The 27,052-nt window shown below is 41.6% G+C and overlaps 1 protein-coding gene across 13 annotated transcripts in view; it reads right to left on the bottom strand.

The window, feature by feature from the left end:
• Positions 1–27,052, bottom strand: part of KANK1 (KN motif and ankyrin repeat domains 1) — a 193,263-nt gene that overhangs the window by 30,289 nt on the left and 135,922 nt on the right. Inside the window, exon 1 of one of the 13 annotated variants that reach the window (XM_082470844.1) lies at positions 20,235–20,784. The exons of 11 other annotated variants lie outside the window; for them this stretch is intronic. The gene's annotated coding sequence lies outside the window, so the exon portion shown is untranslated. Of the gene's footprint in view, positions 1–11,608; positions 11,755–20,234; positions 20,785–27,052 lie in introns of those variants that run through there. One more of the 13 variants, XM_082470843.1, reaches the window with a different exon arrangement.

Raw genomic sequence — 27,052 nt, 5'->3', positions numbered from 1 at the left:
AAAAGTCACTCATATCTCACCATCTAGTGGCAATTGTTAGTATTATGGTAGAGCGCTTAGGTTTTTCTGTGTAGGTCTTAACATCGTTAATTTTCTCACTTAAGCATTTTCATTAGGAAAGGTTAATTTTCGTTGATTTTCTCCTCAAAAACTTTTTTTTTTAATGCAATAACGTCAGGATTAAAAAAAAAAAATCACGTCCCATTTTTCAGCGAAATTCAACTGGCCCATCTTTAGTTATTTCTGAAGTTCACAAAAGGCACAGGTCATGATGAATTACCCCTAAATGAACTTTGGACTTCTAAATCAGGGAATCAGGAGAGGTTAGAATTTAACCGTGTTAAAGCTTGATCAGACTGTTCTAAGGACTTGTAATCCAAATTTCATTCTCCAGCAACTAAAAAGCAAGATGTATCCTCAAGGTGTCATTTTTCCAAACAGTTGTCCACAGTACAAATTATTCTACCATTAAATAAAGACACCTAATGTCATGATTATTTTGTCTTCTGCTTTCTACCGTACCTTTACATACATTAACACAAATACAGCACTTATATGCCCTGATTGATTTACCAACTTTTTCATATATGTCTGTCTTGCCTCTCAGTACTAGACTGTCAGTATCTTGAGAGCAACAAATTTAATTTTTAAAAGTTCTTTCTTTGCTCTCCCTTCCAACCACACACATGAATTAACAAGATGATGGGGACTAAGATGTTTTATAATGTTTACTGAAGGAATAACTGCATATACAGTACAGCAGAGAACCTTGAAAAACATCTAAATACTCTGTAGTCTGAAGTTGCTTGTTCTATATTAGTGTTAAGGACATTTCTTACATGATGCTGTTTCAGTGATTATCTTTAGGCTGTAGAGTCATGGTGATTTTAATGTTGTTCTTTATGTTTTTACAAATTTTTACAACACATAGGTATTCATCTTTTAAAAAAATATGATTACAAGAAGTCACTGTTTTGAAGCAAGAGGAATGTATTGAAATAAACTCCAAGAAAGCTCATTTGACAGAGGGATGTACGGGGCAACCATAGCAAAGATAACTAGATGTTCCTCAGTATGTTACCTCGTTCTTCTACACTAATAGGACTCTCTTTGGTTAGTTGGTCAAATATAAACACTATATTTCCCTAGCCTCCTTTGCTGTTAGTATGGCCATAAGCAGATATGTCATGTAGCAACTCCCAAAAGCCTCCCCTAAAAGACACAGGAATTGTTCTTTGACAGCCTTTCTCTTTGTTCCTTCCTCCATCCTGCGGCCTGGAATGCAGATGTGATGACTGGAACAATAGCACTGCTATCTTGGACTATGAGATCATACTTAGGGACAGAGGAACAAGGTGCTAGAAGGAACCTGGGTTTTTAAGAGCTTTGTGGATCAGGGCACTACACTGCTCCTGGAAAGCCTACCTCTACACATTTATGTGAAAGATAAACTTTTATTTTGTTTAGCTATTGTTTGTTTGGGGTCTCTGTTACTTAGAGCAAAACTGAACTCTAATGGATACAGTACTCTCTCCCCAGTGTCTTCTTCTCCCACTCACAAAAAAAAAAAAAAAAAAAAAAAAATTAAGACCAGATCTTGAAAAGAAAAATGTTTAATGATAAACTGGGGGAGATGTTACATTAAAACATTTTCATCACAGAAAATTTGATAAATTCAAGAATAATTAAGGATGTGTAAAAACAACAGTTAAAAAAAAAAATCTCTGCATGGGTTATAAAGGAGACTCTTAACTTCCTAAAAAGCCTTTTTGGACTAACAGAGCTATGCCTGCTTACACAAAGCCAAAAACCACTGGCTGTTATCTGCAACTGGAATCCGGAAAGTAACAGCTTCTAACGAAATAGCCTGGAATCAGAGGGCTGTCCCTGGTGTTTACAAGAATTTTCTGAATGTCTGGAAATCCAGTGGTAGAGACTGCTCCTGGCACCACCTCTACCTTCATTATATAGCATTTATTGAAAGCTTAATTGGGTGCAGAAAATGGTCCTATTCAATGGAAAGAGTAGGAGGAAGGATTTATAAGAAATAAAATGAGGTACAGTTTAGCTGTGAGATAAATGCCAAACACCCTAAACATAACACTAAGTTAGGTCAGTTACAAAGGTATATTATCAACAAGCACAATCTGATGATATATGAATAAATGATCAAAAACAGAATGGAGTTAACCAGGAGATGAGTTCTGAAGACAAGGTAAGTGATGAGAGAGTAAAATGGAAAGACAGGTAGGTGGTGGGGAAGAGCCAGGCAGAGCCTGTTAGTGCAGTTCAAGCAAAGACGAGGCTAGAAGACAGGGGGATGACCAAGTACAGGAGAGGACACCACACTGGGTCCTCGAGCAGGGGAATCTCGTCCATTTAGTCACTGAGAGACTGCATGCCGGGCCCTGTGCTAGGGGGCTAAAAGGCTCAACAAGGATCGTCTTCATAGCTGTGTGTGGATTAAACTGAGATAGGGAAAGAGATTAAATTCAAGGGGATCAGTTAAAACGTTGATAGTACCCAAGCGTGACGTGAGGACCAAATAAAAAAATGATTCATATATTTAACTTATACTTATAATCAAGATTGATTAAAAAAAAAACAATTTTGGTAACACCTCTCTCTCTTATTACTATTTTCCAGGTACTATTATTGTAGGAGCTGGGGACACAGTGTGAACAAAGGAGACAAGGCCCCTGTTCTCACAAGGCTCACAGTCTAGTGGGAGGGGGGGTAGTGCACAGAAAAATAAATAAATAAAAGGCAAGGCAGAAGTGAAGCGAAGAGGCGGAACCACCAGAATTTATATCTGTGTGCCAGGCTAAGTGGATGGGCTTCTAACAGTGGTCCACATGGCTTCTCAGGTTGCCATCACCTCTGGGTTGACCGACTTCCTGGACACCAAGGGTCAGAGTCCCTCTTCCCTCTTCTCTCCCCCAACCCAGTTTGTACAGTTAGCAATTTGCGGTAACCAAACACCAAATGTGACAGCACCAACTAGAGGCAACTCCCCAAGTCCAGACCAAATTCCCGTGCGTTCAGAGAAAAGCTGAAATCAACAAACTGATGGTAATTCTACTCTTTAATTATATGTTTGCTACCTGTAAAACTAGAGCTCTGTGACAAGGCAAGTGTATAGACTCAAGAACAGTTTGAAACTTTCCTTGCAATTTTTCTGCATTAATAAAGTGCAATGGAGATATGGCTATTTCAAAAGCCATTTCATTCCGATTCATAAAGCATTATATGGTTTTAACTCTTCAAGGAAACTAAACTTAATATCCAAATATTTGGTTTGGGAAGACATAAAAAGTAATGTACTGGCCAGGAGGCAGAAGATTAGAAGAAACTAGTCTGGGAGTACTAACCTGCTAGTGGTGTTTCTCAACTGGGGGTGATTCTGCCCCCAGGGGATATTTAGCAAATTCTGGAGACATGTTTGCTTGCCACAACTAGAAGAAGTGGTGCTACTGGCATCTAGTAGGTAGATGCCAGGAATGCTGCTAAACATCCTACAATGCTCAGGAGGGTCCTACCTTTCCCAACAAAGAATTATCCAGTCCAAAACGTCAATACAATCGGCCCTCTTTATCTGTGGAACCCACAGATACAGAGGGTCAACTGTACTACGTCATTTTATATAAGGGACTTGAGCATCCACGGATTTTGGTATCCCTGAGGGGTCCTGGAATCAATCCCCTGTGGATACTGAGTGCACACTGTGGTGTTGAGGCTAAGAATGCCTATGCTAAAGACAGTGAGCAGAGTAAAAATTCACATATAGCAACTGAGAATGTGGCCATGTAAGCTGTGGTCTCCAAGTCTTCCTTTTCTCAGTGGGACCACACCATCATGCTTAAGTGACAGGGTAATAAAAATGCCATTTTTGAGCCAGAAACCACTAAATACTTTTCTACATACACTATCACAGTGAGCCATTCTTTACTATGAGCAAAAAAACACTGGAGGTTTCTGAAATAATGTGTCCCGGTGAACTTTTAAATGGACAAAACTTTGATATTATTACTCTATCTATTAATTAGGAGACAATGACTTCTTTGTTCTGGTTTCACTGCTGCAAACTCTAGGCCCAATTACTGACTAATGGTGGCGTGAAAAATAATTGCACCTATGTGCCAAGACTTCCACACACTCTTTATGTGTTTTTCTTCACCAGATAGTCTACCTGACTATTGAAACTGAAGAACTCTTCTAATTCCCATTACCGTATTGTCCCCTCTCACATGAAGCATGAAGTTTTTGCCTTAAGAGCTGAGTCAATCCCCAAGAAGCACATAATTAAACATAGATTCCCATACTTAAAAGCAGCAGAGTGTAAGCATCCTGCTGTTTGAAGCAGTCAAAAAGATTCAACATCAGCTAAGGCTGAGAGGCAGGAAAGAAAAGCAGTAGGATCAACTCAGAGATGAACTTTAAGAGAGAGAACTTCTCATGAAGTTAATTACTCAGAGTACGAAAGTAATTGAGCTAGCAAATCAACTTTTCCAGGCATGGAGTAGGGGATGAAGAACACAGTGAAGTGAACAGGTCCTTCTGGACAGGTTTAACTGGAAAGCTCTCCTGATGACACTGTCAGCATTAAGACTGAGACACAAGGAGCTTCTCGTACCAAATCTATTGAGAAATACCATTTGTTAGAGAACACACAATGAAATTCAGGATAACAATGTAAGTGTTCCTCATTCTGTTTTCCAAGAATGTATGGCAGATGAGACTGTCTCTTGCTTTTTCATTTACCAAAGAGTTATTTTTATATCTGCTCTTTTCCCATCCTAGCTAACAAATCCATCCAATCATTCATTCAAATGATGAGCACCTATTAGATGTTAGGGCCTGTTCTATAAAGCCTGAATCCCTGTTCCATGGAGTTTATACTACCTACCTGATTTCACCTAGACTTCTTTGCAGGTTGCAGCTGTTTTAAACAGCTACCCAAATGCTTTGTTCAAATAAAATGACAACATGAAGAAAAGCAAAGTGCATGCCAGAGTTCACGCGAAATACCAGGCCAACTGACACGTCATACGTAGTGTAACTCAATTTTACAGGCTAGGTTTGTTTACGTGGCTAAGTTATAATGTGTTTTTTTTTCTCATATCCGAAACTCTTCGTAACTCCTTTTGGCTTCTCCCCCTAAATATTTAGATTTCCTCTCACAGCTGATCTTATCTCTGCTTTTGTAACCTGTCCCCACAGACATTAACCTGCACATCTTCCATTGTCTCCCATCACTGCTCCTCTTCATACTGGTCCCACATTCCAGGTCTACCTGTTCCCACACCCCAGAGAGGGAATTTGACCTAGGGAAGATGCAACTGTCAGACTGAAAGATGGATTTATTCTTTCATTCAGTAAGTATTTATTAAGAACCTACCATGTGGCAAACACTGCTAGGGGCAAATCAAAATGGACAGAGAGCCTACCTGGGTAGAACTTGTGAACTATAGGAGACAGACAAAGGATGCATATATAAGAGCAACTGTGATAAGTGCTGTGAGAGTAAAAGACAGGATTATGCTAGGGCAGAGCAGGGATCCCACCTGGGCTGAGCGCAGGGAGTGTTCTGCCAGGGTGCTGTATTTGAGGAGTCCACTGGGCTAAGAGTGTCGGGGGGTGGGTGGCGGGTGGGTGTCTGGCAGGGAGACTGGGATGGCAGAAATTCTAGGCAGAGAGAACAGCATATGTGAAACCTGCCACTTTTAGAAACTGAAAAGAGCTTTGCATGATAAAGAAAACACTAAACGAGGCAGAGAAGGGACCAATCCCCAATCACACAGGGCCCTGGGAGTCAGGTCTGTGGTTCTCAAGTGCATCAGGTAGCTGTTGAAGGGTCTAAACACGGGAGTGAAATGATGAGATGTGCATCTTAGCACGGCTGATCTGGCTAGATGCTGGAGTATGTATTAAAATTCTCTTCAGCGGCCTCCATTAGGTTTTCCATGGGCTGTTCAAGTCCCTGTGAATTTTTCTTGTGGTATCACAAATTCCTTTGCACTGTGTGAGTTTTATTTACTCAACTAGATAAGTGCTAGCCATAGTGTTAAAACCACCAGAACTTAGAGCCTGCCTGCATTTGGCGGCAGCCTGTGGTCCACATCTTCCCCCCTAAACTATTCAAGAGGAAACTGAGAAGGCCTGACACATCTCAGCTCCTCTGGGCAGAGCTAGAGACGGGGATCAGTCCTTGTACTCATCCTCTGGGGCTCTATCTATGACCTCATTCTGCTAATAAAAAAGAAAATATTTTTCTTTAAACCAATGGATGACTCACTGCAGAGAAAAATGATGGGATTTCCTTTTGAGAAGTATGATAAATCTAATCTGGGAGGAACAGGGGTGGCATGAGCGAGGGCAGGAAGAAAGAAGAGAGGATATTTTAGGGAATGCAGGCTCTGATTTAGCATGTTGAGAGGCAGAGCACAAACTTGCTCCATATGTGAAACTAGAATGGGCACAGCAGGGACTGAAAATGTCTGCGTAACAAAGACAATGTTGACCCTGGCAGCCAGCAAGTGTCTTCGTGGAGGAGAGAGGGAAAGATGGGTGGCATGCTATTGCCAACCCATAGTGCTCCCAGCCCCAGCCCCTACTTCTCTGCCCACGCTGACCAGGGCCTGAGTTACCCAAGGGAAGGCTAAAGACAAAGGAGAGGGTCTGGGAGAATGTAAGCAATACACTCTGAAAATTCAAGACTTCTACCCACTACATGGTCTCTGACAAGCTGAATTTCAGATCGGCTTGCCTCTAGTCACCTGAGTGTTCTGCCCGCCTGCCTGACAAGGAACTTGCTGCAGGTGACCCCTATTGCCTGAGGTGCATACAACCTTTAGAACTCAGATAACAGGTGCTACCTACTAGTTATTAATCTCACGTGTCAGCGCACATCAGATGAGCTATTTAAAAACAGTGTCAGGGGTCTAGTTGGCTCCAAAACTCTCTTAGGTTCCACTGTCCAAATCTGGGATAATTTGGGCATCAAAACAGTATGATTAATGATAGTAGCAGATTTCAATCCACTGAATAAATCAGGTATCTGTGAGTCCATAATGCTATAAGAAATATATAATAAAGTGCCAATTTATAGTTCAATAAATAAAGAAAGAATCATGGAAACAGAAAATCACCATTTAACAACGATTATTAACAGTAGCTGACTCAGGCAGGAATCATCAACGGTTGCTAAGTCTAGTGTGTAAAGACTTCCTACTGAAGAACAGGATATTGGTGTGGCCTCAGAATGCCTCCCACAAAATAACGTGTCAATCACAAAGAGAAAATTGGTGATGGTATGGTGCAGAAAGCTGACCAAGAACCACGTGGACCCGGTGATCAAGGCTACCAACACGTGCCCCTGAGGTCATGTTCTGAGAAGAGCACAGTATCATTTCTGTTGAGTTTCCGCCCGGAAGGCATGCCTGAATCTGGAAATGTTGATGGATCCTACCTGAAAGACATCCTACAAAAGGACAGGTCTCTCTTTTTTTTTAGGCTGCGCCATGTGGCTTGTAGGATCTTAGTTCCCCGACCAGGGATCGAACCCAGGCCGCCGGCAGTGCAAGCGTGGAGTCCTCATCACTGGACCGCCAGGGAATCCCCAGGTCTCTATTTTTATTTTATTTAATTTATTTTTTAAATAGATCTTTATTGGAGTATAATTGCTTCACAATACTGTGTTAGTTTCTGTTGTACACCAAAGTGAATCAGCTATACATACAGATATATCCCCATATCCCCTCCCTCTTGAGTCTCCCTCCCACCCTCCCTATCCCACCCCTCTAGGTCATCGCAAAGCACCGAGCTGGTCTCCCTGTGCTATGCGGCTGCTTCCCACTAGCTATCTATTTAACATTTGGTAGTGTATATAGGTCCATGCCACTCTCTCACTTTGCCCCAGCTTTCCACTCCCACCCCGTGTCCTCAAGTCTATCCTCTATGTCTACATCTTTATTCCTGCCCTGAAACTAGGTTCATCAGCACCATTTTTTTTTTTTTAGATTCCATATATATATTTTTAAATCTGTCAAGGTCATCAAAGAAAGGAAAGGCTAAGAACTGTTTCAGATTGAAGGCGATTAAAGAGATATGACAAATGCATGTCTTTATACACATGCACACACACACACAAGCACATACATACTTGCAAAAAGAGACAGAGCAAATGTGGCAAAATATTAACCACTGGGGAATCTGAATCTGGATGAAGGAGGCATGAGAGTTCTTTTATAAATTTTCTCTAAGTTTGAAATTATTTCAAAATAAATTATATAGACGTAGATGATAATAACCTCCTCTACTGGTGCCTCCAGGATCTTTGGGGTACGTGAGAGCGGTCAGTGTGAGTCACCAGGGAGCATGGCCAACACTCTGCAGTTGCTCATATGCAAATTAAGCTGCCTGTTTCTTATCAAGCCTAACGTCTCTGCTCTCCTATATTACATATTCTTTGAGGAATTTTACATTTGCTTGAGGTATCCCTGGAAACTTATAGAGCTTCTCAAATATTAATTTTTCAGATTGGTTGCCAGGAGCCCCATTGTAGAAAATAAAGTCCAAAAGTTCCTTTCTGTTGCATTAAATGTCTTCAACCATTTTGCCCCAATCCAGCACTTCCCAGTTTCCTCCCTCTGCCCACCACCCCACTCCGAATCTCAACCAGCCAAGCAACTTTAAGCCCATCTGCCTTTGCTTACTCTGTTCCCTCTACCTGGCACGCCCTTCCCCAGCTTCTTCCATCTGTCAGAATTAGCTGCTTTCACCTTAGGGGCCCAACCCAAATATCCCATCCTTTGTAGAGTCTTCCCTTATCCCTAACTGCTCTGTCCTGGAAAGAACTGGTCACCTTCTTCCCTCCATTCTCCTAGAACTCTTTGCTAATACGTAGTGACCTGTGTTGTGACTGCCAGATACATGCCTGTCTTCCCCCACCAGACTGTAGGTGTGCTGGGGGGGCAGGAACCAAGCAGTATTTTTCTATCTTTCAGTGCATAGCATGGTGCTTGGCACACAGCATGCTCGGTATTTGGTGAAATGAAAAACCCCATGTCTAGGCATGTACCAGTTAATTAAGTATGGTGGAGGAAGAGCTGTAGCGATTAAAATCAGGCACTCTGGGACCAGACTGCCTGGGTTCGAATCCTGCCGCTGCCACTTTCCAGCCATTGGCAAGTTAGATTCTGTTCCAGCTGTATAATTGGGAAAATAATAGACCTGCTTCACAGTGTTTTTGTGGAGCACTTAGAGCTATGTCGGCAGCCTACTATTATTATTTACTATTATTGGACCACCCTCTGTTGTTTGGTGAAGCACATAATAGCCCTGGCATCCAGATAGTCCAGAACTCCTCTCCCTCCACCCTGCTTTTTCTCCCCCTACCCCACAAAGCTAGGGTTTGAGGTATTTGTGATGCTTTTCAAAATCGAGTTTGCTAAACATCTAAATTGGTTTCTGCTGGCTGAGGGAGCTGCTGGCTGGGCCCTGCAAGGGATGTTCATGTGTATGTGTGTGCACACTAGGGCTCAGGGGAGTGGAGTGTGGGTGCTGGTTAGGTATACAGGGAGCCCTAGTCCAGCATCAATTATGCATAGGAAGGAAGTAAAATAAAACAAAAAGTAAAAGTGGACAAACATCCCCAATCTTTAAAAGTATATTACAGGGCTTCCCTGGTGGTGCAGTGGTTGAGAATCTGCCTGCCAATGCAGGGGACACGGGTTCGAGCCCTGGTCTGGGAAGACCCCACATGCCGCAGAGCAACTAGGCCCGTGAGCCACAACTACTGAGCCTGCGCGTCTGGAGCTTGTGCTCCGCAACAAGAGAGGCCGCGATAGTGAGAGGCCCGCGCACCGCGAGGAAGAGTGGCCCCCACTTGCCACAACTAGAGAAAGCCCTCGCACAGAAACGAAGATCCAACACAGCCAAAACTAACTAACTAAATAAATAAATAATAAAAATAAAGGAATTCCTTTAAAAAAAAAAAGAAAGTATATTACGACCAAGTTAAGATATTTTCTTCTCACAATAAGAGGACAAAGGTAGGCAGGCACTAATTTTTACCAACAATCTCATTCTTCTATCTCTACTGAAGTCGTAAGAGTAGAGCATTCTTTAACACACTGTGCAGAGACGTGTGCTTTAGAACCACTGACTGCATTTCCATGCAGTCATCCAGAATGTCTTGCCTAAACTTGGGGGCGGGGGACGGTATAATTTTTTTCATAAAACAAGTACAGGAGCTATAAATACTTCCTAGTTCATAGACAAGCAATGGGCAAAAAGGGTCTGGAATTGCACACTCAGCGACAAGGTTTGTACGCATAAAATGAGGGGACTGGTGGAACTCAATGATTTCCAAAGGTTGCTTCCAGACCATGACCCTTTTCACTATACTTCACACAAAATTCCATAACATCGCATGCTGTGTGAGCAAATGAAGGAAGAAATTAATTAGAGCAGTTGTCAGACCAGGTGAACTCATACAGAGCCCGGGGCCTTGCTCTCTGCCCACTCCATTGGGCAGCACTTTCCAGCTGCATGGTAACAAGTGGCACAACTTAACAATCCCCAAATGCAGCTTCCTTTTGCTGCATCATCAGTCCTATCCTGGGCAGGCCTTAGGAGTCCAGAAGCCAGGCTGCAGGTGAGCGGTGAGCGGGAAGAAAGTGGAAAGGGTTACAGTTCCTGGGAATGGAATGGGTGATGTGTTAATAAAGGACACATTGTAGTAAGGAGGACGTGACATTACAGAGGCTGGGAGGGTCACATAATGGCCCTCTTCTCCAGTGTTCAGTGCCAACTAGAAGATGCAGCGACTCTACCCAAAATCTGTCTCGTAATAGTCAAGATACTACGGGCACTTCAGTACTTGTTCTCACCAGCCTCAGCAGTGCTGCCTTCTAATGTCCACTGTCTAATTTAAAGACTTACTGATGAACTAGAGCCTAAATTTGTCATGCACGCACAGATGGGACATAGCTTGGGGACTAAATGCTGTTTTCCAAACTTCCTTCAAAAATAACACGTTGCTCTAAGCATGCATAGGAAATGTGCCAAAGAGTAATTCTGTGAAAAGCAGAGAAGCAGCACAAGCTAAGACTTCGGGACAGAAAGGCTTTTCTAACAAAGCATTACAGTTTTTTTTTTTCTTTTTTGGGGGGTGGGGCTAAAGTAATTATATGAATCCCAGCCCTTATTTTGTTTTACAGTATTTACATAAGAAAAAGAAACCAGCTTTAAGGCGCACTGAGCAGCTCCCCATTAGAAAAACAGAGCTGAAAACAAATGACCAAAAATGGATTTACCAACAAGAAAGGAAATTCTGGGATTTAAGTAAGCCATAAACTCAAAAACTCAGACCTTAACATATACATACAACCTCTCACTCCCACGACAATGACATCTTTATGTCAGAGCCACGGGCCAAAGCTGAAACTGTCACTGAACCAAAAATCCAGGACTGAGTTATTCTTTCCAGCCTGTAAGAAAAGCAAATATTTTTTATAACATACAGAGCTTGAGTTTATATTTCACCAACCCCCATCCAAACGTCACACTCTCCTCTATTTTTCTTTTTTTGGGCTTTCTTACTTACCCACCCAGAAACAAAATAACTGTGATTTTCAGCAAGCAGGAAGCCAAGTCTCAGGCCCACTTCCCTCAGCATTAAAGGGCCTGCACACGTTAGCAGGCAAAGAGCCCAGGAGCTGCTGCAGAGCATTTATTTATACCCATTTGGAATTTCCTGACCAACTAACAGCCTGCTGGCCACGGGGTTTAATTCCAGGACTCTCGGCGTCAGTGAGACAGCAAAAACTACCAATGAACGAAACTGCTAGCAAGGATCTTAACCCAGAGGTGAAGACAGACCCCTCCCATGCCCCTGCCAATTTTTCAAACAAACTATGCTCGTATTCTTCAGACACATGAAATGCTAACCTAGAAATACAGCTATAAATCTGCTAATTCTAGGAAGAACACAGACTGAAAGGCGGCAAATGTGTCCTTATTCTTCCTGCTTAGTCCCTCCCCCAAACCCTCCAGTGCTGAGAAAAGCTCCCTGTCACAATCTGAGCCATAGCACAGGGCTGTTCTATGAAGGAAATGATTCAGTGTTATGCTGAACCCAGACTGGGCTTGAGGCGAGTGATTTCTTTTCTTGGTTTATTCTTATTTAATGCAACATGTAATTTGAAGGCTAAAAACACTCCCATTTGTAAACCACAGACCCAAACCTTTTTTTTTTTTTTTATAGTTCCTTAAACATTTCATTCCAATTAGATCATGTGACTTTCAAAGACACAGAATTAGTTCCCAAACAAGTGCGTTCTGTTTTAGGGGGATAACATTTTTGAGCAACATTTTGTTTCTGTTTTAAACGTTTACTAAGAATGAGATGTCCCTCTAATGGTTTAAATTCACCACCTAAAAAAAAGAGGGAAAAAAGGGTTCTTTTAAATCTGTTCTTCACTTGTGCCTAAGTATATTGGGTAAATGTGACTGACTCTAGCGGAATAAAGTTTAATTGAACTCTTCTACAGGGCAAGTAAGCAAAGCTAGTTCTAAACAGTAAAACAGAGATTAACAAAGATTAAGGATGACTCTAAATGGCCTGTTTTGTAAAATTCAAAACAGGACAGCTATGTGGAGAGAGGCAGAGTTTTACAAGAACCCCTGGATTTGCAGAGTCTAACTGGTTCACCTTAGTGCTGGCACACACCCTACCTCACTCCACTTACGTTCTCATTCCATCCTTGGCTCCACACCTAGTGGCTGAGTGCTTTAAAAGTGACTATCTTTGAAACAGACATTTTCCTGCGTGAAGCTACGAAGATCAAACTTTTTAAGATGACGTGGGATTCATTTGGGCTTGTTTTACGCCAAATAAACTGATTCAAAGAGAAATAACAAACTAATACAGAACAAAGCTTCAAGTGCCAGATACTCTGAAATATAGGATCCAAAAAATTCCAAGTTACTTTACCTAACGACACCACATTAGATAAGAGATTTGAGTTAGATCAATTTTTTCCTTGTTTTTGGACTTAAAAAAAACTTTGAGATATTTATGTACCATAAAATTCACCCGTTTTAAGTGTACAGTTTGATGAGTTTTAGTTAATGTATACCATTGTGCATCCATCCCCACAATCCAGTTTTAGAAAACATCCATCATTCAAAAAATTTCCTTAGGCTTGTTTTATCATTTGCTTTTAAGAGAGAAATGTTCTCCTCTGTACTTCTGAGAAAATTCTGGTATTATTTAGTCACATTATTATATTCCAAACTAAGTATCAATATCAAAAGACTCGTTCTTAAGAATTAAACTGAGGAAAGCATCTGAATGTAGTGTTCCTTAATCCTGGAAAAAAATTCTGCTAAATTTTTATTTTATAAATATGAATATAGTTTATTCTACAAAAAGGTTGAAGGTCATTATTTTGTCTGTGTGTTTCTATGAAGGCAAGGTCTGAAAGAAAAAGTCACTGTATGCAAATAAATGTCTAGTCCTTTATCAAGGATGACAAAAGTTGGGATGGGAGAAGAATTAAAAATAGGAGCTTCTTCTGACTGGAGAGTGTCAGTCACAACGGTTCCCATTGTCGGGAGAAAGACACACCTCTCTGCCTCTACTCTTCCTTAATTTATGTACAGAAGAAGCCACCAAATGAGATCTGGGAGGATGAAGATGTGCTCAGGACCTTTCCTCAGATAGGTGGGGAGTAGCCAGGAAAGGTGACTCCTTGGGAGAGCGGAAATGGGCTGTAGGCAAAGGCTTCTGTGACCCCAGGCTGGCAGACAGTGCCCCAACGGTCCTTCTCCCCTGGACGGTGGCTGCAGGACTTTGAGATGGCAACCAAGCATATCAGTAGCCACAGGTCTGCTGACTCATCCCCCCCATCCCCACCCCAATGAATCAGAATCTCTTGTGGTGGGGACAGGGGCATCAGCATCTTTAGAAGCTTCCTAGATGAGTCTCTGCCACAGCCAGGGATGAGAACCTCAGCTCTAAACCAAGCAAACTCTGCAACTCTTAAGTGTGTTCTTCATCTTGGCTTAAAGGAAGCTGACAGCCAAACTGGGGGCAGCCCCTTAAGCAATTCAAGTAGCCTCAAGGTTCAGATCACAAGTTCAACTACCTTCAGAGTCCAGGTTAATAATGGAAAGGAAGGTGTTCAGAGGGATTTGGGGGCGACCAGAAGGCACCTGTCCTCTCCAGATGACTGTGGCCCTGTGGAAGTACACATCCAGTGATCCAGATCTTTTGACTTTTCAAGATAAGCTGCAGAAATTGGTATTTTTATATGAAATTATCTAATGTAAAAAATCTTGGCAATTAATTCAAATTAAAACAAAACCTTGGGTTGGTCAAACTGAACACACTCCCAGGTCTCAGTATGACACCAAGCAAGGACTTCATGGTATCCATTTGGGATCCAATTTCATTCCTGTTTCCATCCCTTTCCTTTTCCCATTTTCCAGGTGGCCAACTTTTTTTTCTTCTTCTCATTTAAAATTGCTAGAGTCCTTGTTGAAACAAATTGAAGACAAAAGACAACAACCAAAACAACAGCCTAGGATCCCTACCACCATTTCTCTCGCAGGTAATCTTAAGAGCAAAAACCCTACCTGTAAGTCTTCATCCTAAAAAGAGACAGGTTGAAAGCAAGATGCTCTGCCGTCATGCTCATGAAGGATCTGCGTTATTTGAGACTTCCCCATAACCCTTAAAGAATTCAAATACCTTATCACACTACGTAACCCATCCTCTCCTCTCAGACTTGTGACGGGATATGACACCAAAACCTGGGTGTCTAAGGGAACTGCAGTGACGGAGAAAAGTGGGCACAGTTCCCTTCCTCACCACCAGGGCTCCTTCTCTACCCGCCTCCCTCGTAGCCCAAGGAGGCTGACAGGACTTGAAGGGGGTTAGAAGGACAGGGCAGGTCCAGCAAGGGCTTACAGTTCTTTCCCATCCTGTTAGGTGTGGACAGCGTTGGGTGCTGGAAGAGCACTCCTCTTTACCTGCCTGGATTAGAAGGATCTGCGCCTAAAACTTAACATCAGGGAGATTTTCCAAGGAGAGGCCACGATCAACACCACAAGGGTGTGCCCCAGCGGAGGTGTGAGATTCCAGCTGGGAAACTGAAATTAGGGAGAGGATGCTATGGACGATGGGCCTATCTTAAAAGGCCAGAAAAGAATCCTCTGTCTTTGTTAAACCTTACTCAACAAAGTGCATTTCCCCAAACACATTTAAGGTTTAACACTGGAGTCACACTGAATTTCTATGCGTTGGGTTTTTTTTATGGTCTGGGTTGCCTCATGATTATTACTTTCATTAAGTTTAAACTAAAGACTTTCTCACAATATATTTTCATCTGAGATTTGAAATCAACATCTAAAAAAGCCAAATGACAAAATGAATTGGGGCGTGAAACTAAAGGATTTAAAACTTTACATGAGATTACCACAGAGACTATAAAGGCTGTAAATGATGAAGCAGTAAGGACAGTTTATTTCCTTCCATCTAAAAGGGGTGACAGATCTGTAGAGACCTTCCCCAAAAAACTGTGGGTGAGAAGGAAGGTAGACCAATGGCCATACTCCCACCTTAGAGGTCACCAGCTCAGGTTCTCATCCACAGGTTCAACCAGTCTACCAAACCAGACTAGATAATAAGCAAGAGGAACTGATTGGAGCTCCCCCACCTCTCTCTGGTTGGATTGTTAACAAGCGGAGAAAGGAGCAAAGAGGCCATGGGAGCTAGAAAGAGCTTTCCAAATGGCCTCCGATAATACTCCTCTCTGGATAACCACATCGTACCTGGTCTCCTCTCCCTGGAACTCAAGGCATTTAACAGACAACACCATTTTAAGCCTACCTTAGAGCACGTGATGGAGAGAAAGTATATACTACAACTTCCACTTAGATGTGAGGTACGAGGAGGAAGAATCCAAGTATGTGTGACAGAGTGAAAGCCACCTGTTCATGCAGGGGAAATATCCAGGTGAACAGGCTGGGAGAAAATTGCCAAGAGTATGACAATTTAAGAATGGCAACTGGCAGGGCTCAATTCAACCCCGCAGATTCCTAGGCAGGCACTGTGCCTGTGTCTTGCTCTGTATTAGATGCCCAGCGTTAAGGCAGCACCAAGGAGGTGGGCTGCAAAACATCTGTTGGTTGAACATTGAGCCTGTTGGCTATGCTGGGTACTACACAAGCCACAATGGGCATACCAAGATGAAGATGACATGAATCCCACCTCTTAAGACCTCGAAGATTACAGATTAATGAGACACACAACTACAACTCTTACATAAAAGCAAGTGATGGCAACTATTTAACAGAATACAAAGCTCTCCAGGAATAAAGAAGAGGAATGGGCGAATTCCCACTGGGAGTATCTGAGAACACCTGTTGGAAGAGGTAAGAGAGGAAGCAGGACTTGAAGCATAAGAAGGGCTCATATAAACAGATACAGGAAAGACATCCAAGTAAAGAGAATAGTGCTTTGGGCAAAGCCTACAGGGCAGGTAGGAGTGGGAACAGCAGCTGGGATGGTGGAGAAGCCCCTGCTTCTTTCACACCTCTTTGGATAGAGCAGGTCTCTTACTACCTGGAGCCATGGAGAGCTGGGAAGGCCAACTGTGATTTTTGCAGGCATTATGACTGAAGAAACAGAAATAGACTATGATTTCTGTCAAAATAAGGCCAAAAACAAAGGCTCAGAGTAAAGAGCAGAAAACAGAGATTAAAGTTAATGAAAGCTAAAATGTTTGGAGAGACAGAGAAAATAACAAAAGTATAGAAAGCTCAATGACCCTTAATCTTGCCAGCCATCCTTAACAGAACAAAATCACAAAGTAGTGAGAATAAGGCAAAGACAGACCAACTTTCACAGAACCTCAGGGTTGGTCCTTCCACAAAGAAGGGAAACAGCTGCCCTCTGCCTAGTAAATTTCTGTGCAGTCTTTTAAAAGTGAGCTACTGAATGAATGAACTCACTGAACTGAATTATTTCTACTGAGTTTTGTATCATTCTTTCTGGTAGACCAAAAACTATACCCTCACTTAAAGTTACTACTATTTGGAAAGCCTACTTTCTCATCATCAAAGTGTCCAGAGGACAGAAGTCCAAGGGATAACGTCCCAGAGGAAAAGCCCCCAGCTCTAAGCCCTCTTTACCTTTCTGGAAGCTTTTCTGTCTTGGATTTCTTCATTTAAAATCAGTATCCTGAGGTGGTGTAAGTTCCAGCGGCTGTTTTCTAGTTCCCAAATAATTTCCGAGCACCCCTTTTAGAGAATCCACAGCTCCTTGTATGTGTGTGTGACGAATGAGCGTTTAGAAGGCGTTGCTCAGGGCCTGCTGAGATTCCTTACAGGACAGGCTGACAGGTAACCAACCACAGAGCTTATGATGTGACGTGACCTTTTCCCCTCACATTGCCAAACAGCTGTCCCTGAGGCAGATTTGAAAGCTGTGTAAAGTGTGGTGCTAATGGAAAAATCTGGCGGCAAAGGGCTTCAGTATTTTGCAATTTTTTCCTGTAAGCTGCATTGCTGGAATGGTTTGACACGCAAACCATTCCCTCCTCCCCGACCGGCTCATGGACTTCCAGGTCTCCACCCTGCCGTGCTATAAAAGTGAGTATACCATCGGGCTGACTCACCACCTGAAGAGGTGGAATACTGGCTAGGGGACATACTGCATGAAGCCGGCAGGTACTTCTACCTCCTCTGCCAGGTCATGGGAAGACAAATCAGGCTTTGTCCTCACAGTTGGAGGGAACATGCCAAATGGGCTGCCTCAAAAGACACTGCCATGGGGTGGCCCTGATTTGAATAAAAAATCCCCGTCAATCAATCTGAAATGCTAGGGAAAAGGAAATAAACCAGCCGTCACTTGGTGGGTATACTGTCTTACATGAGGGGGATACTGAGAGCAGAGGAAGAGTGAACTTTTTTCTGTTTTAGTTAGAAGAATGGTAAGAACTGATGCACGTGACTAACGTTTTAAAGAGATTAAGCAGGGCTTCCCTGGTGGCGCAGTGGTTGAGAATCTGCCTGCCAATGCGGGGAACACGGGTTCGAGCCCTGGTCTGGGAAGATCCCACATGCCACGGAGCAACTGGGCCCGTGAGCCACAGCTACTGAGCCTGTGCGTCTGGAGCCTGTGCTCCACAGCAAGAGAGGCCGCGATGGTGAGAGGCCCGCGCACCGCGATGAAGAGTGGTCCCCACTTGCCACAATTAGAGAAAGCCCTCGCACAGAAACGAAGACCCAACACAGCCATAAATGAATAAATAAATAAATAAAAGAACGTGAATTTCAAAAAATAAAAATAAAATAAAATAAAGAGATTAAGCAGTTGGGCTTATGAATTATTAGAAATGTCACCTCTCTCTCCCTCTGTTATATTTCTAATCTTGGCATATTCTCCCCCTTTCTTTCAGGAGACTTTTTTAAATTTTTGGCTGTGTTGGGTCTTCGTTGCTGCTCACGTGCTTTCTCTAGTTGCGGCGAGCGGGGGCTACTCTTCATTGTGGTGCACAGGCTTCTCGTTGCGGTGGCTTCTCTTGTTGCGGAGCACGGGCTCTAGACGCGTGGGCTTCAGAAGTTGTGGCTCGCAGGCTCAGTAGTTGTGGTGCGCAGGCTCAGTAGTTGTGGTTCGTGGGCTCTAGAGTGCAGGCTCAGTAGTTGTGGCGCACGGGCTTAGTTGCTCCGCGGCATGCGGGATCTTCCCAGATCAGGGCTCGAACCCGTGTCCCCTGCATTGGCAGGTGGATTCTTAACCACTGTGCCACGACAGAAGTCCCCTTTCAGGAGACTCTTAAATATTCCTGCTGTACAGAAACACTTGAAATGCCTTTGCCTAATAGATTGCTGATGCAAGAAAAAGGCACTCAGAAAGTGGACAGGGAAGGGAAAATTTGGCAGGACAAGCTGAATCAATGTTTGCAAAGCTGATGGAATTTATCAACTAAACCAGATACTGTGAGACTAAATTCAGAAAGTCCCATGACTATCACTTGATTCTATCCAACAGAAATCATGTCCAAAATGCAAAAGATCCCTTGGAGAGAGAAGTGTTCCAATTAATAAAATCACAGAAAAAGGAGCTAAAATAAATTTAGTACTTGTGACTATTAATAGCAAATTGCTTCCATAAACTATTACTCTAGCACCAGCTCCTTTAAATAAAGGTTTATAAGATGAAATGTATCAATGTCCACAACCTCTGATCCAGCTGGTAGAAATGTCACAAACCACTCAAATCTGGCTTGTCACAAACAAGACAAAGTAAGAGTACAAAGATTTAAATTTCAGGATAAGAACAAAACCCATGAATCCAATAATTTGTCTCTTGGTCCAGTTCTCCCTCATGTCTGTAGTTCTGCTTTTCATTCTGCTGGTTAGAAAAGCCTTCTGAGTATTACAGAATATTATTCAATCTGAATTTTCAGCCATGGCTTGCTCCAAGAACTACTAGGATTAGAAATCTGGTCACTATTTTTAAAAATCCTCAAAATAGCTACATACTTATTTTTAAGCTGTGAGATCACTTGTCCATATAGAACTGCCAGCTGAGATCACTAATGCTATATATGCAAGTGGCTGCATATTTTAAACACTTCTCTTGTCTTCAGGCTTCATAACGAACTGCAACCCAAAAGCAGAACCAGGCTTATCCTCTAAAACATGAACATACTTTTCCTAAAGCATATGGAATAGAGTAAATCAGTTACAGCACACTCCAAAAATATCTAACAAGGCAGCCAAGGGAGGAAAGATAGAATCATGATTTTTTTTGACTTAGAACTTCTACAACTGTATGAATGAATCTTATCAAGTCTGACTTCCTGGTTGGGTCTTATTTGAGGTTTTTATTAGAGAAGTCTACTCAATGCCATTTTAAAATATGTTGCCAGAAAAGAGCAAGAATTCATTATCTCTGTGAATTTGAGAACTATGCTAATTATTTTTCATGCCAGATCAAACAGCCTTTTATAGAAAAGGTCCCCAAAGCAGAAACTGTGAGCTTTAGTCACTGATTTTCCTCCAAACCCATTCAAACCTTTCTCAGAAACTGCACAAAGGAGATGAACAGGAATTATCCGGGACACAGGAAGAAGGAAACTAATGGGCTCAACTAGCCCACCCAAAGTTCTTCCAGAAAGAGGGGAAGTGTATAATCAGAAACAAATGTCAATACTCACGATGGGAAGTCTGCGGGTGAGCAGGGCACAAAATATTCAAGTCCTTGTAGGAAGGGCTGTTGTAATCCTTTGCCTCACACTACGCAGTCTCCTAATGATAGCAACAGCTCAAGTTCTTAACATAGCCAATCTCCCTGTTGGGCTTTTATTTTGTGTTTTTTTCTTTTTTGTTGGCACCCACAGTGTATCAGGGCAGCAATCGACAACTGAAGGGTACTTTGCCCAGCACTCAGGACTAGCAGGAGCCTGGATTCTATCCTTCCTACACCCAAGTCAGCTGGTACTTGCTGGGAGATAAGTCATCCTTCCTCGGCTTAGCTGGAGAGCTAATCGCCTGTCTGAAATCTGATGCTTAACCCATTATGACTCGCTCATGGTTTGAAGCAAAAATCTTATACGGCGAAGCTGGCTACAGCTTAAAACCAAAGCCTTGAAAGTTTATAAAACAGGCAAGCCCTGACAAGGGAGGGACTCTTCAGAGCCTCTTGGGGGCTGGACAAATTCTGGGGTTCTGATTAACCAGACAAGCAAGACTCTTAAAACCCAGGGTCCCTGTTTGTAGGTGGTCTTGGCATTTTAACAGTAATGAAATTCAAATAAAAATACTTCTTACTTAAAAAAATAACTATCTTCCCAAACACCATCACTATAAGAAAATAAATTATTTCATTTATAAATTTCAGTGTGAAATTAGCCTTCAAATAACTAACAACGAAGTTTCATTTGAAGTTGAAATGCATAATGTAATTAAATCCAATTAGTAAACACATCAAATAACAGGATGAAACTGCATGATATACTAAATATACAAGTATAATTTATATATATATATATATATATATATATATATATATGGTATTAGAATACGTTTGTTAATTTGGCTCTATGAAACAATTCACACGAAAGAAAAAAATAACCCCTGTCAGGAAGGACATGTTATTTGTAATCATTCTACTTTTGGGTTTTTTGTAGTTTTCTGAAATACATACTTTCCCCTTGATCTCTTTAATCGGATCTTCATAGACACTATACTTCTGAATTTTAATGTCAACAGAATGCCTCAAACAAAGGAAAATTACTTTCCAAATTCAACTTCTGGCTTAGCCATGGTGGCAAGTCGTGTTTTATAATCTGAAAATAAGAAAGGGAGATTGAACAGGAGAAATCAAAATCCTGGCTAGCTCTTACGTATGTTTTTATGTTAGGCAACTCCGTGTTACCCTCTCAGCTCTTCTGATAACCACTGAACACACCACTTCGGGGAAAATGCAAAGTACAAATAGGAACACTCATTTAATCCTCTTGCAGATTGTATCAGGAGACCCTGGAAGGTCAAGAAGGGTACCCATGAATTAAAGCAGCCCCAGTTTCTAATCAGCTTACTCTCTGTCTTTGGAGTAATACAAACACAGAGGTCAGGTCTAAGACTCACCACCATGAACACACCACCTCTGCCATGCTCTGTGACATTCTTTACAGATGGTCTCAGAAAACACCAGGTTGGCTCTAGCCAGACCAGTCAGTGCAAATTGGTCTTGTACCTGACAAACAGCACGCAATCCCTGCTGTCAGGTTCACTGTAGTGGGCTCAAAGTTCTGTTTGAGAAATGCTCCTGCCCAGAAAAAATATTTACACAACGGAGAGTGGGCTGCACTGCACTGCAGCCTTCTGCCTGCTCACCACGAGTCTCTGGCTCTCTCTGATTGGCCAGGTCTTATCAGTGGCCTTTGTACCTCATTTAAGATCAGCATGGAGGAAAAACCTGGAGCCAGATAACTGACCAGGGTAACAAGATTTTATGAAAGTTATTATATTAATTTAAGATGACAACCAAATGTTTAATGTAGTTCAATAAGTATATTAAATAAGTATGTATCTATCTGGAAAAATTCACATGTATTTAGGCTGCGAAAGAGAACAGCAAGAGAGGGAAAAACTGTAATAAACTAGCAAAGGCAAGTATTCACAGAAATAAAAATGGTGATGGCAAGCATAAAAAGTCACTCCCTAATGCTCATCTATCCATTTCATTTAACTGTCAAAGGACAGTAATTCAATTCTTTCCCCAGCATCACAGCATCCGACAGAGCCTGGCACAATGGCACCTGAGCAGGTGTTTATTAGATCAGGAACTCATAACAGAGATAGCAAAACAAGAAGGAAGGATGGTGATTTCTCCTGACATCTGACCAGCACTTTACATTGTGTTTTTACAGTTACTGTTTTATTTTTTATTCACAACAATCCTGTGAAGAAGGTAGGACAGGTATTATTATCTTCATCTGACAAATAAGCCACTTGTTATTTGGCTTCTAAAGAGATTCTAGGCTCTAATTAAAGTTTCACAACATTAATTAGTGTTTACAAAGGCATCGATCAGTACGCTCAGTTTACAACATGATGCAAAAACTTGGGGAAAAGCAGACTGTCCCTATCCCTAAATTCTTCAGAAATACAGCAATTTACCTAACCAATGACCCCCATTTACTTACTACTTGGCTATAAAAAAAGAGAACAGTCAGCCATGAGCAATTTATGATGTTCATAAGTCATTACATTAACAAATGACATTAGGGTACTCTTAGTAATACCATAATAAAATGTTTTAAATTAATGAAAACGAAACTGGACCAGTCAATAGAAGTAGGATAAAGGATCTGGTGAAAAAGAGATAAAACTATGACAAACAATTGATAATGAGGGGGTTGCCAGTAAGAAGGATGATGCAATCTGGAAGGGGTTCACAGGTAAGGCTGCCAGGTTTAGCAAATAAAAATACAGGATACCCAGTTAAATTTGAATTTAGATAAACAAAGAATACTTTTATAGTATAAGAATGACCTCTATTTTATCTGGATACTCTGTCCACAAGGAGACTTCAACTTCCACTAGAATGTAAGATTCCTGAAAGCAGGGATTTTTGCCTGTTTTGTTCACTGTTCTATTCCCAGGGCCCAGAACGACGTTTGGCACGTTGCAGGTGCTCAGTAGTATTGCCATGTACTAGTAAAGTTTATTTCTTAAGCTGTGATGGTATGTACATGGGTGCTTGTTATATAAACTTTACATATTTTGTATGTCTGAAATGTACAGTAATAAATTTACAAATTACAGCATTAACTAACTGCTCTTATAAGGGGGAGGGGGTTGGGGGAGGGATGGAGTGGGAGGTTGGGGTTAGCGGATGTAAGCTATTACATATAGAATGGATAAACAACAAGGTCCTACAGTATAGCACAGAGAACTATATTCAGTATCTTGTGATAGGGACTTCCCTGGTGGCTCAGTGGGTAAGACTCCATGCTCCCAATGCAGGGGGCCCGGGTTCAACCCCTGGTCGGGAGACTAGATCCTGCATGCATGTCGCAACTAATAAGAGTCAACATGCCGCAATTAAGAGTCTGCATGCTGCAACTAAGGAGTCCGCACGCCGCAACTAAGAAGTCTGCATGCCTCAACTAAAGATCCTGCATGCCTCAACAAAGATCCTGCATGCTGCAACTAAGACCTGGCACAGCCAAAATAAATAAATAAATATTTTTTAAAAATCCTGTGATAAACCATAATGGAAAAGAATATGAAAAAAGAATGTATATATAACTGAATCACTTTGCTATACAGCAGAAATTAACACAACACTGTAAATCAACTATATTTCAAAAAAAAAAAATCAGTACCTTTTACCCAATCTAACTGAAGGACTCAGTGGGGAAGTCAGAGTATAAAAGGACTTGTGAATGGTCCCTTACCCAGTTTAAACTCTAAACAGGGATGTGAACATGGGCTGATCAGTCTTCAGGTGTGTTTTGCAGCCAAGGGCACAGTTTAACTAGGTGGTACTTTTCTCATCTGTCTTCTTTTGCATCTGCTTTATTCCTAAGACCATGGGAAGTGTTTCTTTTGCCAGTGCTCTGACTCCACCGTCACACAGGATTTCTCCTCATGTTCTACGGAGCCCAAAGCAGTGACTTTTCAGGGGTAGGGGTAGGGAGGGAGACCCCTTTTGGGCATAACACATCTAGGGGAAGTACAGTTTAAAAAAGCATATTTAATATTATACTTTATTTTTGGAAAATGAAAAAAAAACATATAATTTACTCCACATTTAAAACTTCTACTAAACTATCCAAATAATGTAACTTTTTCTCATGGGAAAGATCAGTAACCGGCCTTCATTAGCTGCCATAAAGCTCTCTTTACCCCATCTTAATCTGGGTTTGTAAATATTCTTATGTTAATTACATTTCAAAAAGTATATTTAGGGCTTCCCTGGTGGCACAGTGGTTAAAAATCCGCCTGCCAATGCAGGGGACACTGGTTCGAGCCCTGGTCTGGGAAGATCCCACATGCCATGGAGCAACTAAGCCCGTGCGCCACAACTACTGAGCCCGTGCTCTAGAGCCCGTGAGCCACAACTACTGAAGCCCGCGTGCCTAGAGCCCGTGCTCCGCAACAAGAGAAGCCACCGTCAATTAAGACCCAACGCAGCCAAAAAATAAATAAATAAAATAAATAAATTAAAAAAAAAAAAGTATATTTATAACTCACATACACTTTTGCATTGTTTGAGTTTGGCTTTTTTTTTTTTTTTTTAACAATGGGCAGGTATTTCTTTTGTAACACACAGTGAGAAAAGAAAATGTAAAATAAAGATTTTTATAACTATAATCTCCACTATGTGAAATGCATAAAATTTAAAGAAGGAAATAATGCCATTTGCAGCAACATGGAACGACCTAGAGATTGTCATACTGAGTGAAGTCAGACAGAGAAAGACAAATATCATATGACATTGCTTATATGTGGAATCTAAAAAAATGGTACAAATGAACTTATTTACGAAACAGAAATAGAGTCACAGACGTAAAAAAAACAAACTTATGGTTACCGGGGGAAGCGGGGGAGGGATAAACTGGGAGATTGGGATTGACATATACACGCTACTATATATTGATATAAAATAGATAACTAATAAGGACCTATTGTAGAGCACAGGGAACTCTACTCGAACTCTGTAATGACCTATATGGGAAAAGAATCTAAAAAAAGAGTTGATATATGTATATGTATAACTGATTCACTCTGCTGTACAGCAGAAACTAACAACACTGTAAATCAACTATACTCCAATAAAAATTTAAAAAATAAATTAATTAAATTAAGAAAAATATTTTAAAGGCCATATGGAAAATGAGCAAAACATTTATTTTGGGGTGGTGGTATTACCAGTAATTCTTGCTTTATTTTTTTGAAAACACTAAACTTGTGTATTATAAACTTTTCTCTAATGAGTTTCATATATATGTATGAGTATGTATATGTATACATAATGTATACATGTGTATGTATCTATGTATATACATACACACATATATTTATACACACATATGCATATATAAAATTAAAGTAGGGCTTCCCTGGTGGCGCAGTGGTTGAGAATCTGCCTGCCAATGCAGGGGACACGGGTTCGAGCCCTGGTCTGGGAAGATCCCACATGCCGCGGAGCAACTGGGCCCGTGAGCCACAACTACTGAGCCTGAGCGTCTGGAGCCTCTGCTCCTCAACAAGAGAGGCTGCGATAGTGAGAGGCCCGCGCACCGCGATGAAGAGTGGCCCCCACTCGCCGCAACTGGAGAAAGCCCTCACACAGAAACGAAGCCCCAACACAGCCAAAAATTAAAATAATAAATAAATAATAAATAAATAATTTTAAAAAAATAAAAATAAAAATAAAATAAAATTAAAGTAATTGTGTATGACTAAGCCTCTAATCAGATTTGCTTATAGGCTTACAGAGGTCATGGTGACTAGAAGAAACAAAAACCTTCCCTTGCCTTGTCCAGACACCTTTGTGCAATAACAATTCATACCCTGACACCCCAGAAGTCACAAATCAGAGAGCTTTTCTTCACTTTCAGACTCTGTCCCCAGACCTGTTAGGCAGGACACCAGGTGAGGAAGAAAGGTTATAACTGTATCATCAGACTTCAGGAACAAAGGAAAAGGGATACTCCAGGACAAGTCAAGTTGGAAAGGGAATTAGGGTCACTTGGGGTAACTATCTAAACCCTTGAATCTATTGATTCTGCCAGAGATACCAGAGCGTTCCGAGCCACCAACAACTTCGAGCCCCCTTCCTCTGAGTGTGTGAAAAGAACTGAGGGCAGGAGGGGAAGGGAGATCACAGCATCACGGGGGATTGAAACCCGCCCACAACTCTCAAGAAATTTCACAACGTTTCAATCTCTTCCCTTAACAAATATTCGACTAGAGAAACAAGTACTAATCCTGACTTTCCTTTCTTCACTTAGGTAAGTTACTGAGCTTTTCTGTGCCATCATACAGGGATGACAGTGGCGGTGGTGATGATAACAGCATACTCTCCTAGGATTACTATGACTACTAAGTATGATAATGCAGGTAAAACATCTTGGGCACCACGGTAATACTAAGTGTTCATTAAATGTTAGGTATTGTCATTCACATTTTATTAATGACAGCAGTCCTGAGCAGAATCTATAATAGTCCTGAGAAGTTGAGCAGTAGAAAGGATAGGAAAAAGAATGAACAGAGTAAGATCAGTTGTTCCATAATAAACAATTGAGTTTATTTGGGTTTGGTTTGGGGCAAGCTATAGCATCTTTCCAGAGGGGATACTTGCAGCTGGGACTGCTGAAACAGAAAGCCACACACGGGCTGGGTGGGCCCAATTCAGAGGTCTCCTCCTTCTGCTGTTGTTTTACAACTTACTCGGCACTTGTGTGCACATTTCTGGTGCTCTCATTGGTTCTAACCCTGCAGGTGGATATACTTACTG

This window comes from Balaenoptera physalus (genome assembly GCF_965194825.1).
Source record: "Balaenoptera physalus genome assembly, chromosome: 7".
In the NCBI taxonomy this organism is placed as follows: Eukaryota; Metazoa; Chordata; class Mammalia; order Artiodactyla; family Balaenopteridae; genus Balaenoptera; species Balaenoptera physalus.
Note: the sequence above shows the minus strand (reverse complement) of the source record. Positions and strands in the feature narration are given on the sequence as shown.